Source organism: Podarcis filfolensis, assembly GCF_964270895.1.
Source record: "Podarcis filfolensis genome assembly, chromosome: 14".
Classification (NCBI taxonomy): Eukaryota; Metazoa; Chordata; class Lepidosauria; order Squamata; family Lacertidae; genus Podarcis; species Podarcis filfolensis.
The window spans coordinates 38,542,503-38,558,143 of NC_139616.1; the positions used below are offsets into that span (position 1 = coordinate 38,542,503).

General features: G+C 44.5%; 1 protein-coding gene across 1 annotated transcript in view; it reads left to right on the forward strand.

The window, feature by feature from the left end:
- XYLT1 (xylosyltransferase 1) overlaps positions 1-15,641 on the forward strand; it is a 164,292-nt gene that overhangs the window by 24,506 nt on the left and 124,145 nt on the right. The gene's annotated exons all lie outside the window — the stretch shown is intronic.

The following is a 15,641-nucleotide window of genomic DNA, read 5'->3' on the forward strand; positions in this document are numbered from 1 at the left end:
CTTGGTCAGATACAGGAATGTCCACCATCTAATCCGCAGTGTTATTCTGCTGGGTTTGGGGTTGGGTGTATTGCAGAAGACCATCCCTGACCCTTGGCCATGTTGGTTAAGGCTGAGGAAGTTGGGTGCCCAGCAGCGCCAGGAGGCCCACAGGGTCCTCACCTCTGGGCTGAAGACTGCTAAGGATGTGCTCTGGTGAGGGGAGCTCAGGAATCTTAACAGCAAAAATGCCTGTTGAAGGGCAAGCCATATGCACACCCACAAGCAAAGGGGAGCTGTGAGATTCACCACTGATGGAATGCCATGGCTGCTTTTGAAGTGTCAGTACAATTCCATAATGAGTATCATCAGCCAGATAACATCCCATAGATATGTTCCGTTTGATCTATTTCTGGAGCGTGCAGAATTGGGAAGAAAAATGAGGGAGACGCTTAATACTTTTGTGGCAAAAGCAAAGACTCCACCAAATTGTTGTGGAGACCGCTCGCAGCTCAAGGGATGCATTTTCTCCTCTTCTCGCGCTGATATCACACAAGCTTTGTTCTGTGGGCTGCCCTCTCTGAAAAAGGAAACAATTTGTTTCATTCAGACCTCAAAATGTTTCTGTGTATTCCATTTCCAACACGCAGCTGGGTCTTTCTCTCCCAGTGAATAGGGTGATCATAGACAAGTCTGCTTGGAATTGAAGCTCATTGAGTTCAGTGGGATCTCCTTCCATATTGGTGGGTCACATTTAGGCTGCAATCCTATACACAGTCATGTTCACTTCGTAGAGTCTGGTATGGCTGCTTTGTAAAGTCCAGTCAAAGCTAAAGCTGAAACTGGTTCCAAATTTTATGTCTTAAACCCATAGGTGGTCATAAATGAGCCATGTTTGTCAGCCACCAACAAACATGGCTTCACTCTGGCCATGACTTAGTGTGAACATGCTGGCTCCCAAGAATGTAGGAATGTTTTGTTCCTGGATTATTTAGGAAATTTTTTTGTTGCAGAGCATGGTTCAGGAAGAGGAGACATTATGATCCAGGGTTTGGACAATGTGCTTAAACCAGTAGTATTCATCTTTTTCACACCCAGGATCCACCTTACCCAAACATGCATTTGGAGACCAATTTATTGATATTTTACCATATATTTGTATGGTAGGTTGCAACCCACCTTGGATTCAGCCATGACACAGTAATGGTTCCCAAACCACCAGCTGAAGATCAGTGTGCTAAGCCTGAACCTTGGTTGGAGAGGAGCAAAGTGGTTGCAGCCTCTTTCTTGGGAGCCATTGTGTTTGTGCAATGCTGCTAAACCATGGTTTGACTCAGTGCTATGTGTGAATGAGGCTGTTGTGGTTTGCTGCCAGAAATCAAACCATGGTAAGTCCGCTTGGCTGGGGCTGGTTCTGAACAAACCACACTGTAGCGAAACAAACCCTGGCTTGATATTGAGAGCTATAGTGTTTCGGCTAGGAGTTCATACCCATCCAACACATGAAGGGTGTAATAGAAGCCCTATGACCTTGCTCTCTGACCAATTATATGCATGTAAACCACCACCCCTTCCACTTGTTGCCAATATCAACAAGACCCCCACCCTCAAACACTTCTGAATGCACAGACTTTAAGAGCAGGACAAGCGAGTTTGTGCAGTGTCCCCTCTACATGTTGCCTTTCTCCATGTTAATATTTTGTTGTTGTTGTTTAGTCATTTAGTCGTGTCCGACTCTTCGTGACCCCATGGACCAGAGCACGCCAGGCACTCCTGTCTTCCACTTCCTCCTGCAGTTTGGTCAAACTCATGTTGGTAGCTTCGAGAACACTGTCCAACCATCTCGTCTTCTGCTAATATTTAGTCTCCCCTTTAAGTCTACTTATATCACTCTAGCGGGTGGTGGGATTTCTGGAGCACAGTGCCTTTCTAAAACGGATATTGCTGTTTTTCTGAAAATTGCTTACTTTGTAAGATGGACTGTTCTATTTATCTGTATGCACCTGAGCATCCTTTATGTATACCCCCCCCCCCCCGCTGACTTCGTTAAGCTCCTTCTAAATTACATTGTTTTTATGGGGCTCAACACATTGCCTTGCTAAAGATGCTCATGCGGAAGGTAATTAGCATTGAATTTTGCAGTGTGATGGATTGTGGTGAAGCTTAATTGCGGCTTGTAGGTGCGTTGAGCTCTCTATACATATATTTATGCTTAGCTGTGTGATTTTTTTCCTCTCTTTTGGAATTGCTACAAGCAGCTGAGTTTCTATTTTGATAGCAACTCACTGCTTGGTCATTCCATAAGAGTGTGTGTTGCTGCTGTCATTTTTTAAAAGCGAAAGCAACATTATGCAATATACCACAGGGTCACTGCTTCAGACAAGGGGTGGGGAACCGTCAGCCCTCAAAATGTTGGATTGCAGACCATGTTTGCCAACCTTCACTGTGGCTTGTTGGAAACCAGGCAGCTTCTTGGCCCATGGTCTGAAGTTGCCTTTCCCGTCCCCCAAACAAACCATAGTTGAGATGAATCATACAAACCATAGTTAAGATTAATGGTTTTCAGTGGCATGACAAGCCACTCACAGTAGCTCATTCTTATATGGTTTGATGTGACATCAAAACAGTGCCAATGCAATTTCACTACTTTTGAGTTATTTTTATCTGCTTCTTCCTTGTAAGCCATTGTGCAGAACCAGGTCAGAACTTACTAATTTCCCGTACCTTACATTATTTTTAATGGAAGGTATGCCCATATCCATCCTTTTCTTTAGAATCTCTCAAGCTGATTCTACAAGCAATTTGTTCCATTCTGCAACTGGTCTGCTAATCAGAGGTTGCAGTTTGAACTTATCACCCTTTGTCATCCTTTGTGGTGTTAGATTACCTCTGCTGTTGAGATTACAGATGTCCTTCTCCTTGTTTGAGGCTGTTTTTCAAAAGGTGGAAGGTCACCAAAAACTCCTCAGTATTAAAAGGCTGAGAAAACTCTGTTCTTTTATCCTTTCTTTTACTGCACGTTTTTACAGCTTCTATCATCTTTGACTGTCTTTTCTAGATTCTCTGGTGCTGCTTTAAATTGTGGCCAAACTGCTGTTCCTTCTATTATCTTAAGAAAAGGAAAAGGTGATGCCTGCTTTTCTTCACAGCATTGAATCAACCTTTTTGCTGTTTGCTATGCTCTATCTCAGCTCAGACGTCTGATTTGAGCCATTGCTAAGGGAAACTTCACTGCAGTTTGCAGTCAGCTGGCAAACCAGAATTTGAAACTGTGGTTTGATGTTGCTGAACTTCTGTGTGCCCTGCAGCTTTTGAAAGTTCAGAGTTAGGTTAGGGGGTGGGTATAGCGAAGGGGCAAAACTCTACCCACTAGGCTCTCTAGGTAGCATCTCTCCACGATTGGACTAGATGACCCTCATGGTCCCTTCCAAGTCTGTGATTTGCATGCGCTCTTCCACCTAGTCACAACCAGCATAATGCAAAAATGGAATTGAACAAACAACAAAATCTAACACTCGATGCAGGAACAGGCCTGCTGGATTAGGGCAAGGGGGACAGTTTGCTCCAGCATCCTCTCTCCAGGCAGATTCCTCTGAGACATTGGAATATAGCTTTCTGATCGCTGTTGACTCCTCCACCCCCTAATCACCACCAAAATTGGGTTTTCAACCCTTCTTAGGTTAATCAGTGGTGTCCTCAAAAGCTTTTCTTAAAACTATTTTTGGATAACTTGAGCAAATATTGGCAATCCTGTTGGCTCAAAGTAGCTCCTTGAAAGGAAGAATGGAGATAAAGTAAAAGGAATCCCACATGACAAGCTGAGCAGCCTTTGGGGTAAAACTGGAAGATTTAGATAGCTGCCTCTTCTCTCTAAATGCCTTGCCGTCCGGGTGCCAAAGAGGTCATCCTGGAATTTTGGATTGCCCAACATTTAATCATTGTCTAAAATATCTCCTTTATAGGCAGATGCCAAAGCCGGATTATTACCACTCCTTAACCTTTCGGCAGTTTTGAGATATTTATGACTCCATTTCCCCCCCAGAAACTGAGGAAGCTAAAAAAGCTCACGCAGCAAGTGTTTTGTTGCTTAAAACAAATCCGCCCAGGCAACAAAAAGCAGTTAGGATTGATGGCAAATTAGGAGGGGGGCGGGAAACACTTTTTGACCAAGGGCCACATTTCCTTGGGGTCCCCCTTCTGAGGACTGCATGCCATTGGTGGGTAGAGCAGCAAAAGTAAATCTTGCTTTCAGGCCGTGGGCTGTCCTCAAGATTACACTCACAGGGTTGTTCAGAAGGGAATGCAACGCTTGGGCTGAAAAAGTTTCTCCACCCCTGGCTTAGACCGATTCTGGCCCTACTGCTTGTTGTTGTTGTTGTTTAGTCGTTTAGTCGTGTCCGACTCTTCGTGACCCCATGGACCAGAGCATGCCAGGCACTCCTGTCTTCCACTGCCTCCCGCAGTTTGGTCAAACTCATGCTGGTAGCTTTGCGAACACTGTCCAACCATCTCGTCCTCTGTCGTCCCCTTCTCCTTGTGCCCTCCATCTTTCCCAACATCAGGGTCTTGTCCAGGGAGTCTTCTCTTCTCATGAGGTGGCCAAAGTATTGGAGCCTCAGCTTCACGATCTGTCCTTCCAGTGAGCACTCAGGGCTGATTTCCTTCAGAATGGAGACGTTTGATCTTCTTGCAGTCCATGGGACTCTCAAGAGTCTCCTCCAGCACCATAATTCCAAAGCATCAATTCTTCAGCGATCAGCCTTCTTTATGGTCCATCTTTCACTTCCATACATCACTACTGGGAAAACTGGCTGCCAAATAGCTTCCGGGCCCAAATATCTTCATAGGCTGGTGTTTACCTATGAAGACTTATGTGGCTCAGGACTTCAATACCAGAAGTCATGAAGAGCCAGTGTGGTGTAGTGGTTAAGAGCGGTAGTCTCGTAATCTGGGGAACTGGGTTCGTGTCTCCGCTCCTCCACATGCAGCTGCTGGGTGACCTTGGGCCAGTCACACTTCTTTGAAGTCTCTCAGCCCCACTCACCTCACAGAGTGTTTGTTGTGGGGGAGGAAGGGAAAGGAGAATGTTAGCCGCTTTGAGACTCCTTAAAAGGGAGTGAAAGGCGGGATATCAAATCCAAACTCTTCTTCTTCTTCTTCTACCTGAAGGACTGCCTCTCCCCATATGAACCAACCCAGACCCTGTGCTTGTCATCCAAGGCTCTTTTCTTTGTCCCCACTCCCCGAGAAGTTCGCAGGGTGGCAACACAAGGAGAGGCCTTTTCAGTGGTGGCTCCCTATGGGGAATGCTCTTCCCAGAGAGGCTCGCTTGGCACCATCATTACATGTCTTTAAGCGCCAGGCAAAAACATTCCTCTGTACCCAGGCCTTTGGCAATTAAGTAATCTCTGGCCTGTTAAAGGTGTGGGGGAGGGACTGTTATTATAATTATTTTTATTACTATGCTTTGCTTTATGTCTTTATTTTTATGCTCTGTAAGATATGCTTTTAATGTTGCACACTGATAAAGGGCATTATATAAATTGAAATAATAATAATAATAATAATAATAATAATAATAATAATAATAATAATGCCAGGCATGTGAACCTGGGACTGTCTGTATGACAAAGCATACATCCTACCATCCAGCTAAGCTCCCTTCCCAAGTATGAGTGGAGCATAGGAAGTTCCCAGGCCTGATGACACAAATAGAGTACATTCTTTGTGATAAGCCCTGTGTTGTGGAACTACCTCTCCACAGAGGTACATCTGCCACCTTCAATATACCTCTTTTGGTGAATAATGAACATGCACCTCTTAACCTTTACACCTGGGATGTGTGTTTTCAGGACCCACCCTGACCCTGTGAATGTAATTTAACTGTAATTCTGAATTTTAAATTGTTGCAACCTGCCCTGGGACTTGCTAGTGAAGTGTGTGTGATAAATTTTATCATTATGTATATGTATGCCGTGTTAGGGAAGAGGTAATACCTCTGGTGGGGGACGTGTCCTTCTCCTTCTGGGGCATTTTGCCCACCTTTAGTCCCCATCCTGCACTGAGCTCCTGTGGCTCCTAGAAGCTGTCAGCATGTGACAGCAGCCACACCCCGGGAAACGGCTTCAACTGGCTGGCTAAACTAGGTGTTGGTAGCTGGTGGGTCTCAAATCCTCAGTGAGTTTGGGACTTCCCCAGCAAGTGAATACAGGCTCCGGTGAATTGAGCGGATGAGACCAATAGTGGATCCAACCATCAAGAAGGCAGATTCTGCACATGCTGTAGAAGAAAGTGAGGAACTTCCACTGCCTTGCGAGATATCTTCGGGAGAAGATAAGGCTCAGGTGTAAACCCTACACAAATCCGGAGTCCCTAAGACGGTTGGATGTCGCCATGTACGCCTCCTTTCAGCAGTTCCTGCAGCCAAGCTGGTGCTGAATGTATTTTTCTGTTTTCCCTTTGGACCACATCAGAGAAGTCCGAGAGGGGAGTCTTGTCATCTGGGCAACCCAGGAACTCCATACACTATCTTGCATACCGTTGAAGGTCACTTAGGTGCTGCTAACGCCCGGAGACGCACCTCATTGTCTCTTGAGAGACAGTGAAAGGGAACTCACGGGTCATCTAGTCCAGCCCCTGCAATGCAGGAGGGCTTGTTGTTATGCTGCTGCTACTACAGCAACAATGGTATTGTGGCTGGACCGGAGGAAGGATCTGCGCTTGGGAAAAATGAGTGCAGCATTATTATATGGGATAAATGTTTACTCTTTCCCATTGGCGCGCACATACCCACCCACCCACCCACCCACCCACCCACACACCCACCCACACACCCTTTCTCCAACATGGTCATTGCCCCAGTGGCTAAGAAGGCGACAGACAGAGATCGTCATTGTGTTGGCACCCTGCTTAGCACTGCCACATCGATTCACTTTGGGAATGGGCCGGGGGCCGGCAGCAAAGAAAACCATCTTAATGGGCTCTGAATGAGCCCCAACCGCCAGCCATTGTTGGATGCCGAAAGGCTGCAATCCCTAAGTTATGGCAGTGCCTGCCGAATGCTGTGCTAGATCAGGGTCAGGAGGCAGCTTTGCATGACATCAATCAAGAGCGGCAACACAGAGGGGGCCTGCTGAGGCTGGGGCGGCATTCCCAGGAAACGCGCAATGGGGGGAAGAGGGCGATTAAATGGTGTCTGTCTGCAGTGCTGGGCTTGGAGCTGCAGCGAGGGACAAAAAAAGGGACCAAAAGTGTGTGTGTGTTTGTGTGTGTGTGTTCTGACTCTACATGCTGAAACGTTAAATAGCTGGTTTTGAGCATTAGCAGAGATCTTCATTTCTTGGGCACTGCTAGCCCTTCCCCCAGAACCTCTCTATCTCCCTCTAATGCCTCTGCTCTTCCACACTGCCTATCCCATATGCTTGGAACCATTTCCCAGAACCTGTGTGATGCCTCCAGGATTCTTCGTGCTTTAAAAGTGCACCGGATTTAACGCTAAGCGTGTGGTGCAGATCTGCTCTCTGTTTCCGTCGACTTGCAGTTCGCTTGTGAACTAGGGTCAAAAGCCTGTTTTCTGAGCGAACCCCGTGGTTTGATTAAACCAAGAAGCATCACTTGCAACGCAAAGGGAGGTGGAGGAGGGAGCACACAAGCGTTGGGTTCATATCAAGTTCTCCAAACCATGGCCGGGAGGGTCATCTGAATGCAGTCACAGCTAAAAATTATCTTGGTATTTGAACAGTCCTCTCTGCACTCCTTTGCAGGCTTGTGTGGTGCAATTCAGATGTTGGACTTAATGTTCTCACTAGGACGGGAGGTTCTTTGGATGTTAATATGTATTGTTTCAAAAGGTGATGATCCAGCACTGTTGCATTTGAGAAACTTACTGCTCATTATTTGGATTGTTACCCCAGGCACCTGCCCCATGGCACTGGGGATGGTCCTTCTTTGCTTTAGAAGCTACATTTTGCTATTCATATTAAGGAAGCAGTGAGCTTTGGCCCATTGCATTAAAAATTTTTCAGCTGTGACATTCCTTTTCCTGAGTTGCAATCATCCTCCAAAACTGGGCATTGAGTTGCTTGAGATTTGACATCAATAACCCTGGAGGGAGGCAAGGTCCCATATATCAATGGAGGGATTCTGAGTGACCTGGGATTTCCAGCACAAGATGTACAGAAATGAAGCTCCGAAGATCAAAAGTGGGCTTACGAGATCATTAACTAGGTGGTAGGGAAAGGCAGTAAGCCAATATTACCGCACTTGTCTTCTAGATTTTCCTGACCTGTTTTCATCTGAATGATTGTTTTCACAACTTGTGCACATACATGATCTCCTTGCTTGTTTGCATTAGCCTTGACCAGACTTCCTACAATATTTTGAAATCTAAAGGTCAGGGGGTTTTTTTGGTGAGGGGCTGGGTAGTGTGATGATATATGCCACTTTTATCTCTTATCTCTAAGATAAATGCTCTAAGAGAAACACAAAATAAAATCTCTAAGATAAATGCAATCTTAAGAGCAAATCAGTACAGTTACTGTTGCCAGTTATCAAAGGTCGAGTTCAGTTGATTGTGGTTGTGCTTATATACGCGTTTGCTTCTTAATAAAATGCCTGTTCTAAATTTACTAGACTGAATCTGAAACTTCATATAGAATACAACACAGTAAGGTGGGTCGATAAATAGATAGGCCAGGGATGGGGACATTGTTTGACCCTCTTAGATGTTGCTGGACTACAACTGCCATAATTCCTTACCATTTGGCTGTGCTTTGCTACAGCTGATCGGTGCTGGAGTCCAATAACATCTAGAGGGCCTTTGCAGAAGGGCCATAGGTGAGTGGTAGAGCATCTTGCTTGCATGCAGAAGGTCCCATGGCGCTATCCTTCTGCACTTCATGCCCTTATTAAAGGTAAAGGGACCCCTGACCGTTAGGTCCAGTCGTGGCAGACTCTGGGGTTGCGACGCTCATCTCGCTTTATTGGCCGAGGGAGCCAGCCTACAGCTTCCAGGTCATGTGGCCAGCATGACTAAGCCGCTTCTGGCGAACCAGAGCAGTGCACAGAAACGCCGTTTACCTTCCTGCCGGAGCAGTACCTATTTATCTACTTGCACTTTGACATGCTTTCGAACTGCTAGGTTGGCAGGCGCAGGGACCGAGCAACCCTGTCACGGGGATTCGAACCGCCGACCTTCTGATCGGCAAGTCCTAGGCTCTGTGGTTTAACCCACAGTGCCACCTGCATCCCATGCCCTTATTAGTTGGCCACAGAACAGCCCTGTCGTCCCTCCACTTGCCCATCACCCTTCGTTGCTGCCTGGACTGCTCCAGCATGGACCCTTCTGGGCCTCTCCTATGAAGAAAAAGCAGCGGCCTTAGGCCACACCACCAGTATGTACCACGGGAGCCACAGAAGTGGATTGTATAGAAATGGGTTGTCCAGTTGATTTGATTTGAATACCTGCAGACAATTGGTTAACCGACTTGGTTACTTTTAGGAAACTAATCAATTGCCTATTGATTGATTGATTCTTTTCTATTTTCTCTTTTTTCTGTTGAGGAGGTTACTCATGTTTGGACAATTTGAGAATTAACCAATTTGAGAATTCCTTTTAAAAGGAGATGTCTAAGAAGAGAGAAATGGTGGGCTTCAGTGGGATGGAAGGAAGGAGTGGAAAGGAAAACATGAACTTAGTAAATGTTCCCTCAAAAAAAAATGACCACAAGGCAGATGACGACAACAACAACAACAACGGGAAAATGCGGATTCAGATAAACAAATTTGATAATAGTTTTGAGAGATTTGCTTCTGGCTAGTTCCAAAGTTTTGAAACTGAAATTAAAACATTCAGAACCAATATAATAAATACTATGAATGATGCAGAAAGTGGATTAGCAAATAGATTGACCTTGTTAGAAACAAAGGCTGATGGAGCATGAAAATAATAAGAAACAAACATAACTAAGGCATTCAAACTATTGGAGCAAGACTTTAGCCAGCGAGAAGTAGACTTTGCATATGCCACAACTGAAGCAGTAGAAAATAAAGTCAGATAGCAGAATATTAGACACAGGGGCTTTAACAAGAACCTCAGGGGGAATTATATAAAAGCTTCTCTCTCTTTCTCTTTCTGAATGTAAGATAGGAGATGCTAGGTAGAAAGCCTAGCTGCTCAGAGTGGCTGGGGCAACAAATTATTATTATTATTATTATTATTATTATTATTATTATTATTTATTAATTACCACCACCACCACCACCATTAGTGATACAGGATCTAGGAATAAGAACATATGTACCCAGAAAGTGCCCTAGAGACATACTAATTCTGTTTATGAGAAGAAGAAAAAGGGTTAGAACAACCTAAACAACCAGGAGCAACCTAAAGTTGAAGAAAACGGAGAGGTGTTTATATTGACCGATCTCTGCCCAATAACATTCAAGAAAAGGAAAAAATGAACTTTTAAGCAGTTTTTATGATAAAACACTATTCTGCGATGGTATAGGACTGATCTGTTACTTTAAAAATTGAGGGAGGAATTACAGATAAAAAGTTAATTTATGACTATAAATAGGAATGGAATGGCCTGAATAGGCCAATTCAAAGATGAGGCTTAAAGAAAATTATATTTTATGACAATCCAGATATTCTGTTTGTTCAAGAGACACATTTGAAAGAAAGATAAACAATTCCTGAAATAATTTTTGAGGGAATTATTTACCATGCTGCTGCATAATAAAAAAGGGGGTGAGTTATGCTAGAGCTCAAGGCTGCAGGCATAGATAATTGTTAATAAAAAATGGATTCAGAAGGCAGATTCTAGTTCCTAAAAATAAAGATGCAGGACAGAATCACATCAATCTATATTCCTTCTGTTGGATTTCACCCCCCCCCCCCCAAGGACATGATATATCAAACTGCACACCGGATATTAACCAGAAATTTCAGTGTGACAGTGCAGCTCCTGGAATATAGCAGGTTGGTCCTCTAAACAAATTCTGGATTTTCTGAATCATTTTGACATTGTACATTTACAAGAGGACTGGCAAGTTGAATTCATAATTCTTAATAGGTGCCACTACCTGGCAGCTATTCAGTCTGAGAAAGGGAGGGATGGTTAGCATGCATTATTTTATTTTATTTTATTTTATTTTATTTTATTTTATTTTATTTTATTTTATTTTATTTTATTTTATTTTATTTTATTTTATTTTATTTATTATTTTAGTTAAGGCCTATGATTTTTTGCAAGCATTTGGCTGTACTAATTAGGCTCCCAGAAATCCTTCTGATGGTGGTCAATGCATACATATCACCCTGCTCTACCAGTCCCAACCATTATGATTAAAAGGATTACAGAATGTGAATAAGCATTTCATACAACAATGCATAAAGTCCCCAGAGTAACATGTAAGGCAACACAAAAGAGAAATTAAGAAGGTGGTCCTTTACAAATATTAGTGGATGCTCTTAGACAACTTACAAAATTTCAAATGCTATTATCTAGTTTAGTGTCTCCAAAGGAACTATTATCAGAAGCATGGAACATGCTATCAGGTATACAAAATGGCAGCCCTGAAGTTAAACCTTCAGTAGTCGGGATAAAAAGGTTTCAAATACTGTTCCCATGTTTCAATACTGACAGAGACTGCTTCGTTACATATCGTGATGGTCACAAGAATTTGCTGATGTTGTGATAAAGGAAAACTTCTAGAAGATGTGTGGTACTTGAATTCGCGCAAATCACATGCAACACACACACAAGAACTACCTATCATTTTTAGCTTGGAGTTGCAGCCAAGATCAAGAGGTATTTAGACACATATGGTGGAATTACAATATTATAATGATTTTCTGAATGATGATGATGATTATAAATGATCAAATTACAAACCACAATTAGAAATGAACCCTATGAAGGTTTGATTTGTAGAGTAACCCCCAGATTTAGGGGTTCATATTCACTTCAGCATAAGCTTTCTTGGACCAGAACCCACTTCAACAGATCCTATCACCTCCCTTTGGAACATTTCAACAAAATAGATAGGCTTGCATCCAATGTAACACTAGGTAATCATCCTGTCTGCACAAGGATATGTGCTTGCAAAATGGGACTTTCCCCCTGTCCCTCCCCAGATTTAGGGGGCATGTAGGGGGAAGAGTACAAGTGTACAAGTGGGACTTTCTCCCCCTCTCTTCCCCCTACATGCCCCCTAAATCTGGGGAGGGACAGGGGGAAAGTCCCATTTTGCAAGCACATATCCTTGTGCAGACAGGATGATTACCTAGTGTTACATTGGATGCAAGCCTATCTATTTTGTTGAAATGTTCCAAAGGGAGGTGATAGGATCTGTTGAAGTGGATTCTGGTCCAAGAAAGCTTATGCTGAAGTGAATCTGTTAATCCTTGAAGCTTCTTGTAACCCTGTCTCTCTCTTTTGGTGTATCTGCTGCAACAGGCTAAGACGGCTTCTACGCTGCAAGATTTACTAATGTAATCTTTGCTTGCCAGATTCTCCGTTGGCTAATTCACAGGTTAGGAGTGCTGCTGCAGCCAGCCTTAAGTGGAGCCCTTTGTACATCTCTGGTCAGTTCCATCTTTTCCCCCACCAGCCCAGCGCGAGCTGTACAGTTGTACTTAAAGACAACCGAGCTGATGCAAGTTATTTATGCAGTAATGATCTTGGAAGCGGGCATTTATCATCCTTTTCTAAACACACGACACACGGCTCTGCCCTCAAGGAATACAGTTTAAAAACCAATATAAACATAGCTCTAGTCTGCCTGATTCCATTAGTCTTCGCTGTGCTGAGTGCATATTCAAGGACTCTGAAAGAAATGGCAGCGGTGGAAGGGAGTTAAAGAAACCATTCTTCATTTTGTAGTTACACTTGGGTGTAAACACCACATTCGTTCAGCAAAATTGGGCGGCGTTTCTTTCTGTGTCTGTTGCCTTGATGGTCTGTTGTGAATAATTTTTGTATTAAAAAAAACCTCAGAAAGGCTGCCCAGATGGAAAGGTTGTCTAGAATTCACACCCTCTCCCATAATCTTGGGTGATGGCAAGGGGGTGTTGACTCACTGCCTTTCAGCAGTGAGTAGGGGGGCTCAGGGGTGCCAAATATTGGAGGGAGGGAGGTAAGCCCCGCCCCACATAATCAATCACAAGACAACACATATACACCATTTGAACACACTGTTAACTTTGGGGAGGGGCAGCCCCCTTGAATATATTATTGGGGGGAGGCTGAAGGGACCTTGACCCTGGGAGTTGGCTCCTGGGGGGGCTACATTTAAAGCTACAGTATATCATTAAAGCCTTTAAATAATCATGACTTTCGCCCAAGAATCTGGGGAACTATAGTTTGCTAAGGTTAAGAGGGTGCAAAGTGTTAGGAGGCCCCTGTTCCCCTCACAGTGCCAAAGTTCCCTGTGCAGAGGGATCAAATTTTCAATCACTCTTGGAATTGTAGTTCTGGGAGGGAACTTGGGGTGTCCTGGCGATGTGGTCTAAACCACAGAGCCTAGGGCTTGCCAATCAGAAGGTCGGCGGTTCGAATCCCCGCAACGGGGTGAGCTCCCGTTATTCAGTCCCAACTCCTGCCCACCTAGCAGTTCGAAAGCATGTCAAGTGCAAGTAGATAAATAGGTACCACTCCGGCGGGAAGGTAAACGGCGTTTCCGTGCGCTGCTCTGGTTCACCAGAAGCGGCTTAGTCATGCTGGCCACATGACCCGGAAGCTGCCTCTGGACAAACGCCGGCTCCCTCGGCCTATACAGCGAGAGGAGCGCCGCAACCCCAGAGTCGTTCGCGACTGGACCTAATGGTCAGGGGTACCTTTACCTTTAATAACTCTCAGTAAACTCTCCCCTTCAGTGGTTTCTGTCTACTGTATTCAGAAGCATTACTGCCTCTGACTGTGGAAGAAGCCTTATCCTCTGTGAATTTGTCTAATCCTCTTTCAAACCCATACAAGTTGGGGAGCATCACCACCTCCAAAGGAACAGGCAATGAGGAAAGGACCTTAGTCCAGTGCGCGCGCACACACACACACACACAGAGAGAGAGAGAGCGGTATTTTAGGTCTCTTTCATTTGGTTGGCCACCTAATTTGTTTTTCCTTGGTCTCGGCACTCCCATGTCATCCTGGACACCACGAGTTAACTTTAGGGCTTAGAAGAATCTGTCTGCGTTGGGCCTCCCTTGAAGGCCACATGAGAGGGGTTTGCTAAGTCTGGCTGGTGTATTAATGGCTTCTTTCATAAGAAGTGTAAAGACTGGCTTCATGTCAAGTTTGGACAGGCACTCTGCCCTGCCATTGCGCACAGAACGGTGGTTCTTCAGAGAGCCACGGAGCCAGATGCAATGGGCTTTCCGTCTTTTGAGAAAAGCAGCCATTTCAGAGTGGTCTGCCCCTGACAAGGAGCCGATTGTGTGGCAGGGAGCCTCCTACGTCAGCCAAGGTCATCTGCGATTGAATCACAGTTGCTCCGCACTTCCTCAGAAGCAACTGTCTTAATATGCTGCGTTCCCTCAGCATGGAAGGAAGCGATTTGTAGTAGACTGCTTATAAAGTCATTTCCTTTCTCGGGAAGGGTTTTGACTATACTGCTGGGGGTTTTCATGGGGAAAATGCGGTGGCTAGTTCAGCTACGTCATGTGCCCGCAGGAAGCAGGGAAAGGAGGAAGAAAGGAGGTTCCGTAAGTCTCTACCCCTAATGTATCCATGCAAGAACCAAAAAGCAGTCAGCAGCTACAGTCACTTCATATGTTAAAAGCACTGGGATGCCACGTGAAACACTCATGGTTTCACCCAAAGAATTCTGAGAGCTGTAGTTAATGGTGCTGCGAGTTGTTAGGAGAGCTCTAGTTCTCCCACTGAATTACAGTGGTTTGACAGTCAGCCCCTCTGCCCAGAGCCGGATTTAGGTTTGATGAGGCCCTAAGCTACTACTGAAGGTAATGGGGCCCTTTATATGTCCTTTGTCAACAACAAATTGTCGCTGTTTTTTGTGTTGAATTTATGGACCTAATAGGTATCTAAAGCCATTTGCCACTGCTGTTGTATGTAGGTTTTATTTTATTTGTTTTTATCTTATATTTTGGAAATGTACCTCCAGTTTTTTTTCCTTTGGGGGGCAAGAGAGTGGGGCCCTATGCCATAGCTTGTTTAGCCTGTACATAAATCCGCCGCTGCCTCTTCCCAGGGAAGGCCCACAACTAAAATTATGCATGCCCAGAAGCAGTCATCACCATCCCACCATTCCAGAGGCCTGACCACCATTCCAGAGGCCTATGTGAGTTGTTCTCTTTGCCTACACCTCCCTGCAGTTTATGTTTTTTCAAGTGGTAAATAAGAAAATTGAATGTTTAAAAGTAAGGCTCTGGAGGACATTGGATGATAGTGCTTGAAAAGCCTGGTAAGTGGGCTTTTGATTGGATACTCAATCTGATCGTGCGACTCTCCTTCATTTCTACAGCAGCACCGCTGGTTTGTGTTATGAAAATTTTGGAATGCAGTCTTTTGAGGGAAGGCCTGTTCTTCCGCTTCAGAACCCCCCATAATAGGATGAGATCTTTTCTTTCAATTCTTGGGAGTTCTTGGAATTTCCCTTTTCCCATTCCCCAATTACATAAGAGTGTGCACTTTTTTTACAAC